Source organism: Zalophus californianus, chromosome 3 (genome assembly GCF_009762305.2).
Source record: "Zalophus californianus isolate mZalCal1 chromosome 3, mZalCal1.pri.v2, whole genome shotgun sequence".
NCBI classification, from domain to species: Eukaryota; Metazoa; Chordata; class Mammalia; order Carnivora; family Otariidae; genus Zalophus; species Zalophus californianus.
The window spans coordinates 64085574-64098575 of NC_045597.1; positions in this window are offsets into that span (position 1 = coordinate 64085574).

The window sequence follows — 13002 nt, forward strand, 5'->3', positions numbered from 1 at the left end:
CATACCAATGTTCTGTTTGCAAAAGCATACAAATTTCTCATTATTAGAAAGGAATTAGAGGGAAATTAAATTTGTATAAGAACTAAAAAGATTTGCTTATGTAGTCATAAAAATCCTTCTTACCAGTATATCTGTAACCAGCTTTAAATAAGATAGAAAACGTCAGATTTGGAAGCAAAAAAAAAAAATTTGTCTTCCTAAATTTTTCACCCTAATTTGACTATATTTATGATTATGACTAAAATCACCTGATACTCTAATTATGTAATCATGAAAGATTTTCTCTGGGATAAATCTTAGGATCTTTTACTCCAAACATTTCATATACAGGAAAAAAATTGTAGTTTGGCCAATTGATAATGAATGGATAATTTTATTGCAGTTTAATTTGTTCATTTTTTAAAATTATCTTTACTCTTCCTACAGTCCTCTATGGGACATTAATATCATTGGGGCCATGATAATAATAATGGCTCAAAATGTATTAAGATTTACTTTGTGCTAAGTATTATCTTTAACATTTAGTATAAGGGGAATCACAAAATACAGATTTTAAACTTTGATTGCCTTTAAGTTATAAATCAATGAAAAGAAACCTTAAATGGGAGATTTGATCTGGTAGACAAAAGTACTTGGGAATATGTAAATGTTGTGTTGATCCTAAGATAAGGACTATAAATTTACATCCTTGAGAGCCAAAGAACAATGAACTAAAAGTGAGATTAGAGCTTAGTAAGGCCTTAGAGGAGATCACAGCTCTAAATGTGCTGTACTTGATTATTATTTTATTTATTTATTTTTTTGATTGAGAGAGAGAGCCAGAGAGCTGGGGTGAGGGTGGGGGGAGGGAGAGAATTCCAAGCAGACTCCACCTAGAGCTTGGACCCCATACAGGGCACTGATCTCACCACCTTAGATCATGACCTGAGCCAAAACCAAGAGTCGGATGCTTAATTGAATGAGCCACCCAGGCACCTCTGCCCTTGATTATTATGATTCCATACCTTCCCAAATATTTCCTGAAGTTAAATGAGAAAAAAAAGGACTTTTCTTAGGAAGGTCATTGTTTGACTATAAGCCTTGTAAATGTGAGATATAATCGCAAGACTTGGAATATTTTAACTACAGAATTTGTAAAATACTTTCATTGTGAGAAAACATTTTAAATTGTAAAAACAAACGAACAAAACAAAATGGGAATTTACCAGTCTTGTATAATTAAATTTTCTCTCTAAATATCGTGTGAATTATCTGTTTAATGGGAACATTACTTGTTAGAAAAATTAAAATAATCTCTGACAGATCTATTCCAAACACAGGATTATGGTTTCTTCTACTCATTTTTATTCTTCCAACAGCTATGAGGTTAGGACTATTAATATTCCACTATTAGAAGAAGAAAGTAGCACACAACAATTAAAAGACTTATCCTAAGTTTAAGTAAGTGGTTGAAATGAGATCGAACTCAGATATCTGATATTAAAACCGGGTTTTATTTACTACAGGAGTTTAAGGATCTAAGCTATATCCTTAGCTAGTACAAAACAATACTTTGAGGTAGCAAATATTGTTATCCCTCTTTCACAGATAAGGAAGTTAAGAGAAACTAATTTTTTCAAGGTAACAAAACTAGTAAAGTGCCAGAGCTGGTATTGGAATCCTGGCAGGTTGGATTCAGAGTCTACACTCCTCAACGTGATATACCATGAATCTATGATCACTTATTTATAAATATTACACTTACGTCATAGATACTCTGTTTTTCCCACTTCAGTCTCAAAGTCAGTTAGATTTCTTATCCTGTGCCAGATATAATAATAGTTATTCCTCTCATATAATTGTAGAATCTTTTTATATTATGTTGAAAAGGAATTCAAAAGGAACTCAGGAGAGACAGTACCATTTTGAGAAAAAACCAGAAACAGAAGAGTACACACTGAATGAGACCATTTATATATATGGTTCAACATCAACAAAAATCAATCTATGGTGTTAGAAGTGAGAATGGAGGTTGCTTTTGTGAGGGCACAGTGACGGAAGTGTAAAAGGAGCTTCACAGGTGCTGATAACATGTTTCCTGACCCGGGTGTTGATTATACTGCTGGATTAACTCTATGAAAATTCATCAAGTTAATATACTTAGGGTCTGTGTATTTTGTGTGTATTCTATTCCAATAACAGTTTATCTTTAAAGATTCTAAAGGCTAAAAGAAAAACACAGTTACAAAAAAATGACTGGGAGTGATAACTGGAATTTAGTGGGCAGGTTGTCAGGGGACTAGCAATGCTAAATGCAAAGAGTGGGAAAGGGTAAAAATCATGCATTTTCAAGGTATGCAAGTACAATAGAAATCAAGAAGAGATTTACTTTTCATTTTTCCTGGTACTTTTCAAGACTTCTTAAGCTTTTTGAAAAATCGTGTAATCAACTGCTACACTTTTCATGGTATTTGAATTTCCAATCAATACAGCAGTATCAAGGTATATTTGTGGCTATTTTATTCATGATTACCTTAGACATTGGCACAAGTATTAGCCACTTCACTATAACAGCTTCATTTCACTTCACTGTATAGATTTTATGTGAAACCTATATTAAAGTACATGCCAAATTATTATAATTTACTTTTATTTCTCTTATATATTACAGTTAGGACATGATACAGATTTTTTAAAACTATGTGTGTAGGTAGTTTGTATTATCCAGGAACCTATATTCAAGTTTAAAAAGGGAGCGTTAAAATAATTGCAATAAGAAAAGGGGCATTGGGAAGCACTGATTTATATTTATAATGGATACTAACTTCTCATAGCCCGATCTCTGGTGTACTAAAAATATAATTCATTTTTTCTTTCTGTCTCTTTCTGTTTCAAGCCAATTTCTACCTAATGGCACTAAGTTAACCTGATTTTTCTTGGCCAAATCAAAGTTTTCTTAGTCAAATTGGGATTTCTAGATCCAATATGGTTCCACTACAGTTCTTCTTGTATGTAGAATACAGGCTTTCAGAATATCTGTTTGTCATCATCTGTCCATATACCCATTGTAGTTTATATCCACTGACATCATCTGAGATATCTGCTATCCCATTATTCTCTGGGGATATATGTTCTTTGTGAATGATGGCAAGGTGTCTTCAGACCCTCCAGTCCTATTTAAGGGATATAAGAGATTACTCTGTGAATGTAGGAAATCAGCAGGGCTGGATCTTCTTTGACTGATTATAAGTTTCTCTCTCCAGAATGGAGGGGGGAATTTGTTGCTTTCCTGGGTTCCACTGGAGCAAAAATTAGACATCTTTTCTCGGGTTCTATAATTCTATAGGGGTTGTTTTCCTAGGGATCAGGGAATAGGTCCATTTTTTAAGGAATATCTTCCATGTCCTAACTCTATGTTTGTTTGTTTTTTCCTCCTTACTTCAGCCCAAACTAGTTTAACATCTTGGCTAGAGAAGGTTGAGAAGGCAGCAGAGGGAAAATGTATGTGGCTCAGAAATTAAGCCTTCAAGTATCTACTTTATGTATTTTGCAACTCACAAGCTTAGAATTGTCTTATTTTGTTCTATGTTGCCTCACGTGGTTTTCTTCTCTATGAAGTACTGGAGTACTAGTGTCTTTGAACAGAAGAAAGAGTAATGAAGTAAAGATTAAAAAGGAGAAAGAAACTTCTATTATTACTTGGAAATATTTTCCTGATGCCTCCGTGGTGCAGAATTTAAAGCCCAGAATTTATAAAACCAGTTTGGGGCAAAACAGATCTTCTAGGTTTCCTGACTGCTCTTCTGTTCTAGTACACAGGGATATATGCTTTGAGGATTTTAAATGATCTAGTAACTCTACTATTGGTGAAATCAGGTATTCCCTAAAACCTCACAGATGCAAGGCTATCTTACTGGTGAGGTAAGTTTAGCAATATTTTACTTTGTTCCTGTTAGATATAATGTAAAACTATTTTCTCTGATATGTAATCAGATTCTCTTCTTTAGTTCCTGCTATTTTACTTCCTATAAGAAAAAACATTCTTAAATGTGGAATTGTAGATGAACTTTATCAAAAGATCATTCTCACATAAAAACAAGTCCTGTAATTAATCACTGAAGAATTGCCACTTGGGAATTGAAGACATGTGCCACTTCAGGCTACACTGTGTTGGGTAGGCAAGTTCGGTGGTGGTGGGGTGGGGAGAGTTCTCATTTCTGTCTAAAATTCCTGTACCAGAGTCTTAATTTACTGAGTTGCTTTCACATTAACCTATGGGAAATGTGTTTCATAATTATTCTATATGTAGCAGAAAAAATATTGCAAAAGAAGTAAATTTCATATAAAACCACACTACAAGTCCTTGAAAGTTTCTCTTCCTTATTCTTAATCTTATTCTTCATAACGTCAAATAATGATCAAAGGCATTTAAGAAATATAATTACAATGACATAAGAAAATAAAAATGGTAAAGAGTAATTTAAAAACAAAAAATAAAGACAAACAGGGATAGATGAATATGTTATTTAGAAAAGAAACCAGTTTATTTCAATTAAAATAAGTTATTTTTATAAAAATAAAATAAAATAATGATAACTGATATAAATATGAGTTTACAAATAAAAGAGTAGAAATGTACTTTAAACTGAAGCACGTGCCTTCATATAATAGTATGAAATGCTTAGTCTCTAAGAAGACAAAAATTTATTTCCATATATACTGGAAATTTTCATTTAATATTTTTGTAAATTGAATGAACTTAGTAGTTATTTCTTAAGGGGAAAATGAAATTGCCTTTCTTTATCTTCTTATTTTATTTGTATAATATTCTATCTTGTAAATTCTTGTCCTAGATTTTTTTTTTTTTTCAAGTAGGCTCCATGCCTGGCATGGAGCCCAATGCAGCGCCTGAACTCACAACCTGGAGATCAAGATCTGAGCTGAGATTAAGAGTCGGACACCCAACTGAGCCACCCAGGAGCCCCTAGATTTGTTTCTAACTAATATTTTCTCTTTTCTTTTTAGGTTTCTGTATGGAATTATATGATAAGATTTTCTCACAATGTTTAATTTTTTGTAATTTGCCTTAAAAATTAACATGGTCGGGCGCCTGGGTGACTCAGTTGGTTAAGCGAGTGCCTTCGGCTCAGGTCATGATCCTGGAGTCCCAGGATCGAGTCCCGCATCGGGCTCCCTGCTCCGCAGGGAGTCTGCTTCTCCCTCTGACCATCTTCCCTCTCGTGCTCTCATTCTCTCTCTCTCAAAAAAAAAAAAAAAACTTTAAAAAAGAATTACATGGTCATCAGACCCCTGTTTTCAGTTAAAGTATTATTAGTTGTCATTATATAGATTAGTCTCTGAGACCCTTTGAAAGTATTAAAACTGGTGTGACATCTTAATTATATAAGAACTGTATCATCACAAGAGCATAAGAAAGTATAAAACTCATTGGTAAAGGTAAATATAGAGATAAAAACAGACTATTGTATTACTATAATGGTGGTGGGTAAATTGCTTTTAATTCTATTACAAAAGTCAAAAGAGAAAAGTATTAAAAATAAGTATAAATAATGCTAATATATATAAAGATATAAATCGTGAGAACCAAAGCAAGAAACAGCCATTGATAATATTCCCTTCCATTTTCATGGCATTTTGTTCTCTTCGAAATGCTTTTACATTCACTGCCTTATTTGATGTTTAAAATGAAATACAGAAAGCATTTAGGGTGGATACTATTATCTCTTTTAAAAATGAGAAAATAAACAAAAAAAGTTACGTACTGGTCTAAGGTCACACATGGTGTGTAAGAGATTAGTGAAAAATCGTAGTTATTGATATTTATTTACAAAACTTATCTAACTTGATCCTATACAATGTTTATTTATAGTATTAATTGCTTAAATACAAATAATTGCATTGTTAACTTCATTTCATGAGCTTCTCAAGGAGTTCTTACTCAGTTTTTATTTTCAGCACCTAGAACAGTATCTGGCATATAGCACTACTCAGTATTTATTTAGTGAATTAATATTAGTTTAAACATGCTATAGATTGGTAATGCATTCTAATGGCAGTAAAGTTTTTAAATGTTATCAACCTACAGTCATAAATGTTCTTAATGCAGTAGATTATACATTTTGATTCTTGCATTGTTCTTAAGGCTTATCTATTCAAAGGACAGGGCTACTCACATGATTTAGTGCTTCTAGTGAAAGCTGAGGTTAGAAAAGGCTAATTAAAGATTCTTATTCAATATGATGATATAAAGAAGCCTTTCAAATAAAAAAGTATGTGAATATCCTCACATGTTCCCTCACCATTACTTTATGTGATGTGTTTATTCTGAATCAAAGGCCCTGCATTAGAAATCTCATTATTGATTCACCTAGGATTGTATATTTCTTAGAAATGAAGGATTGCTCTTTGATATTAACCTTCCTTGTAGCTTTCAAGGTGGTGGTGTGTAAAGCAGGGTAATGAACTAATAGCAAATAGCCGTGGGGAGTTCTGGGTTTAGTCTGTACAGTGCAGCTAAGTAAGTGTTCTATTTGGTGCGGATACAAATGGTTCAGCTCCTATTATCCTAATCACACCTTCACAGGTTCTGTTCATCTCCTGCAGCCATTTGAGCTTCCGACCCTTGGTGTAAATGGTAGGATTTAGAGAAAGCATTGGTAATTGCAATTCCACTAGCCAAACGAAGCACATGAATACTTAATAGATGTTTTGCAGTTAGAGTATAGAAATTAGAAATCTTAAAGACCCAAATAACTATGTGAAAATCTTACCTTTGGTTTAAGAGCTATGTCAGGAAGAGGAATTGATTTTAAAAAGCTGACTTGAAAGAACTGTAGATATTAGATTGATCTATTCTAGATTATTCTAAAACTATTAATTGCACAGAATTTAAATGTTTCAAGTAACAACTTTAGAAATCTTGCAAAAGAGATCAACTACCTGCTGTGTCCACATTGTCATTGCCTGCAATACTGAATGCCTTTTGGCACCTCTGATCACATTGGTTTAGTTGATTCTATCCAAAATCTATACTAATTCCTTTAGTATTTCCTTTTTTTTTTCTTATTCATAGCTATTTTTTCTCTTGCTTCCTGAGGTATTAAAATAATTTCTATCCTACAAAACTTTGTTTTTTGGAGTTGTTTTGCATGTGTATTTTTGGTTTTTATTTTTTGTTTTTTGGGTCTTTTTTCAGTTTGCTTGTTTTGCTTAGTAGTTTAAAGATGGACCTATGATGATAAATGAATAGGTCACAAACTTGTAATTGATAAGAATTTCTTCCAGAAGCTATCAGACTATTACAGAGAAGTAAAATATTTTTCCTGTGTCTTAAGCAGTTATTGGGAATATTTTGTACTTCATTTAGAGGAGAATGAAATATTGGTTCATTTATGTCCTACTTACTTTGTGATTACTAAATAAAATTTGCTCGTAAAGTTTTGTTTTTCCTCCCAGCTAAAACAGTCATTACTTCCTAAGAGATTTAGCATATTGTGGCACTTTTTTTTTGTCCTGACTCATTGTTAATATGAACTTCAAATTTCTATTACAAGAAATAGATGCCATTCTAATAGATATTTGCATAATTTAATATTTTTCTGCTCACTTCTAGTTCTCTTCAAACAATGTTCATGAATACAGTCATTTTAATTTGACTTTTATGTAGCATAAATGTTAAGTTAAAGACCTTTATATCCAATATATCTTATCATAACATAAAATTCAAAGATAGTTCACAATACATTAAGACATTTCTTTTTTTTAAATTTTATTTTATTATGTCATGTTAGTCACCATTCATTACTACATTTGATGTAGTGTTCCATGATTCATTGTTTGCATATAACACCTAGTGCTCCATTCAATACGTGCCCTCCTTAATACCCATCACCAGGCTAACCCATTCTTCCCCCCACAAAACCCTCAGTTTGTTTCTCAGAGTCCATAGTCTCTCATGGTTCGTCTCCCCCTCTGATTCCCCCCCTTCATATTTCCCTTCCTACTATCTTTTTTCTTTTTAACATGTAATGTATTATTTGTTTCAGAGGTACAGGTCTGTGATTCAACAGTCTTACACAATTCACAGCACTCACCACAGCACATAACCTCCCCAGTGTCTATCACCCAGCCACCCCATTTCTTATAGGAAGAATAATATGGAGTGTATTATATATAAACTAGGTAATGTCAAAAGAAAAAGTATTAACTTAGATGTAAATTATAATGATATAATCTTACTGTTATTGTCTGTCTTCATGGAATATTTCTCAATCACCAGGTTATATCTCAAGAGCTATTAAACACACATTTCTATTTCTACTTGTATTAGTCATGTTTTTTATTTTCTGTATTTTGTGATATTTTGACATCTTGAAAGGCTTGCTGATCAGGGAGAGGCTGCCCCTTTCAGGGCTGGCCAATTCTTCAGGATAGCAAAGGGCTCAGCTGGGAGCACACCTCTCATCCGGCAACCAGCCAATCTCAAGGAGCCTACAGCCCCGACTACCTCCTTATCCAACTCATACACACCAGCCAACATTTGCTCTGCCTTAAATCAATTCAGGTACCAGGAAACTAGAGACCACCTTTATAGCCCAAAGCCCACCTGGATTATGCAAACTAATGAACTCTAACCCCTTTACCCTGCTCTGCCTTGCCTTTCCTGCAGTTCTGGCCTAAGCTTTCTCCTTCGCTCCTGCTTCTGCCTCCTGCGCCATATCTGCTGTTTTCCATGTGGGCTTGCATACCATGATATGTCCCCTTCTCTTGAGAGATGTAATAAAAATCTTCCAATGGCATTAGCCTCTCCATGTCATCACTCAGTCACCTCTATAAGTTAAAATCCTATGGGTACAATATTAGGAGCACCGTTTGCCAAATAAGCTCGTTTATATTGTCCTTAATAAAGGAATAACAAAATTGATTATCTGGTAGAATTTCCAAAATGGATTTTAGGGCTAAGAAAGTATAATGCTAGTAATCTCTAATGCAGCCTCTTATTTTTCTCTGAAAACACTGATGAAGGCATAACACAAAACAGGAGTGATGACTGCATAGCGATTTCATCGGACACCAGTCAGCAGTAAACCTTTTGCTTTTCTTTAAGACATTGCCTTAGTCACAGAGCTAACGGGGTTACAATGATAAGTACAAGCCACGGTTTGTACCTGCTGCACATGTAAGCCAGGACGTATGAACAGAAGCAGTAGGATGGGGCTTAGCCTATCCCTCCTCTTATTTTTTCTTTAGTTGGTTAAGAAATTAGCTAAGCAAGGAGCATCAAGTAATGGCACCACCCTCCTTCTAGGGAGAATTGAGTATAGGTTCTTAGGAGAGACTAAGGGTATTAACTTGGGGACTGGGATTATCAAGCAATAATGGAGAGACCTCATGGCTCAGAAGACCTGTTTCTGGGGCAACCCATCCATCATATCTTACCCCAACTTGCAATCCACTGGAAAAAGTCTGCAATAAAAAAATAAAGCACTAAGAAACAGTCTAAATAACAATCCTAATACAACAAAGATTTAAAAGAGAGGCACCAACCTCAACAATAGAAGAAATCAAACTTGAATAAAAACGTATATATTACTCACACATGGTCCAGGATTCTCTCTAGGGCGCTAGGACTCTTGAATCAGGTAAAAACCAATAGTTTTTGGACACATGCTTCTTAATTCAGGGCACATGAGGTACTCATATAAAGAAAGAGGCTGCTAAAATGACCTCACAAAATTATAAGATAAGGGAACAAGCTACCAGGAGTGAAATTCAAAAGGAATAAGCCAACAGCCTCCCAAGAATTTGAAAAGTTCGACTAAACAACATAAAATCACTCTAACTCTAAAAAAGAGTTATGAACTATGGAAAAGGGAAATTTTGAAAAAGAAAAATGATGAATTCTGAAAATAAAAAATTACTGATTAAATTGAAATTTTAAAGGGCAGGAAAAATATAAATAAAATGAGTTGAAATCATAATTAGTAAGCTAGAACTTCTACTTCTGATCATAATGGAATAACAGGAACCAGATCCATTCCTGTGCATTAAACAACTAGAAAACTAGATAAAATATATGAACAATGATTTTCAGATACTGGGAAACAGGAACAACAAAAAGAAGAGAAATAGACAGGATTAGTTCTGTGATTGCCACAGCTTGCTGCTTCTAGAACACAGCACAGGGAGAGGAACTCAGATCCCAGTGGTCTCAAGGAGCTCAGGAGACAGAGGTCAGAATTCGAGGAGTCAAAATCCCTAAGATCTGTAGAGGGTCTTGCACTGAGTTCTGATCTGCCCAGGCATGACAGGAAACTCCTCAATGCTAGAGGCATGAGCAGAGGGCGAATGGACTGAAAACAATAAGCCTAACGATCGCCAGTGCTCAGAAAGAGCTGAAAATATTTTGTGTTCCCACCCATCAAATGGAAAGAGTCTAATCCACAGGCCATTAGGTAGAATCTTCCAAAGGGTTATGCCTTAGTAGTAGTTCTAAATAATTTCAGATTAAATGGTTTACCCACAGATTAATTACTTTACCCACGTCAACAAGCCTTAAGAGCAAGCCTCAAAAGGATTGATTTGATTCCAAGTAATTTACTCATATGCCATAACATCATCCAGCATTGTTTAAAGGGTATAGCAAAATCTAGTACCCGGAAGGTTTAGCATCCAATAAAAAACTAACAGGCATTCAAAAAAAAAAAAAAAGTCAGTAAAAACAGATCATGATCTTAAATACCTGTTACAATTTTCTCCATAAATTCAAGAAGATAGAGGAAAACATGAATATGACAAGAGAAATGGAATATATATATGTTTTTTTCAGGTGAAACATGTGGCTGAAAATGATAATATCTAAATAAAAATCTTACTGGTTGTGGTTGTGATTAACTCATTGACACTGCAGAAAATTTAGCAATAGAAACTATCCAAAAGAAAGTCCATAAAAATGAATAAAACATCGATGACCTAAGAGAAAATATAAAATATATGTAAGAAAGAGGGTGATACCCAGAATGTGATGGGTACAGAAATATATTTGAAGAAATAGTGGCTGAAAAATGTTCTAAATTTAATGAAAATTTTCAGTCCAGAAATCCAAAAAATTCAACAAACCCTAGTAGAAGAAACAAATAAACAAGCAAAAACAAGGTACGGAAAAATCAAATTTCTGAAAAGCAGAAATAAAGAAAAAAATCTTAAAAGCGGTCAGAGGGAAAAAAAAGACACATTATATACATGGGAACAAGGATAGGAAAATCAGCCTTTTCATCACAAAGTTTTCAAGCCAAAACATAATAGAGCATCTTTAATGTACTGGAAGGAAAAAAAAAATCTGTCAGAATACTGTACCCGTAAAAATCTTTCAAAAATGAAGGTGAAATGAAGATTTTTTTTTTTTTCAGAAAAACAAAAGCTGGGAGATTTCATGGCCAACAGTCCTAGGAAATTCTAATGGCAGGAGTAAAATAATACCAGATACCAGAAGGAAGTTTGGATCTATGCAAAGGAATGGAAAGTGCCAGAAATGGTGGCTAGTTGGATAAATATATGACAATTTGACTAATTTTGAGATATTCCTTAAAAGCTAATTATTCAAAGGAAAAACAATAAAAATTGGTTGAAGGTGTTCATAACATATGCAGAAACAAGGCGCATGACACCATTAGGACAATGAGCAAGGGGTAGGGGAGTGGAAACATAGGCTCTTTGAATATAAGTGGATGGTATAATATTATTTGAAAGTAGACTGTGATAAATAAAAATGAATATTGCAAACTCTGTGGTAGCCACTGAAACAAAAAATAAAGAATTATAGCTAATAAACCAATAGTGGAGATTAAATGTAATAAAAAATCAATCAGTTCTAAAGGAGGCAGGAAAAGAGGAAAAAAGAAACAAAGAACAGATGCGACAAAGGGAAAACAAAGAATAAGGTGGTGGATGGAAGCCCAACCACGGAATGTAAATGTTCTAAACACATCAATAACGATGCAGATGAAGATAAGCCTCCACTGAAAGTAAACAGGAAAATTTGAGATCACTATATAGCCACCTGATGAAGAGAGTATATACGTCTTCATGTAAAGGTATTGCTAAATTTATATACAAGACTCTAGAGCCCTAATATAATGTATTTAGCTTATGAATATTGCTTAGACTTCTATTGGGAGGAATGTATACAAATGTTAGAGAATGAGAAATCTGAAAATTTGGAAGGAATGCAGTTGTTTTGTTTTATTGTCATTTCCAGCATCATAATCTGTGAAGGATTGGGTGATGATCATTTTTATAATTTTAGATTTTGCCTGTAGCTAAGCAGGAGAAAAAAGAAATAGTTCATCTGTTCCATTGTTGGGATACTTTCCAGATATGTTGAATTCCCAAGGCAAGGCTCTTGACTTAGAATAGCTTCTAAAATTGAAATTTTTTGGGCTGTTGAGCATTTCTTGACCAGTTGCTTGGCAGCTAATGGATGATAGATTCAAAGATTTTTGAAGGATTTTTTTTTTTTGTAGCGAAGTAAACAGATTTAAACATTTGGCTAAATAGTATAGTTTAGACTGAATATAAATGACACAGAATGAATCTTAATTGGTTTTATATTCTAGGAGCTATGGAAGTGTGGTCTAGCAGTCTGAGATTAGGAACACAAGCCAAAATTATTGAAATTCCCTGGCTACAAAGATATTAGTTACTTTGCCTTCTAAGACTTTCTTATTTGCATTTCCTTAATTCTCATCTTTCCTGAATGTCATAAAATTTAATTTCTTAATCGTTCATCCGCCCTGAAAAAATCCAATATGGATGTCATTGTAATTCCAGATATTCTTTTCTCGAAATTTTGATTTTCTCTCCACTTTGGAGTCTTGAAATGATTCACAATTTTCAGAGGAACGAGACTACAATTCACAATTTGTTCACAGCTTTTAACAAGCTATTATTAAGATGTGTCATATTTACCTTTTAAATATTTTTACATTCCCTGCTATTTTACCT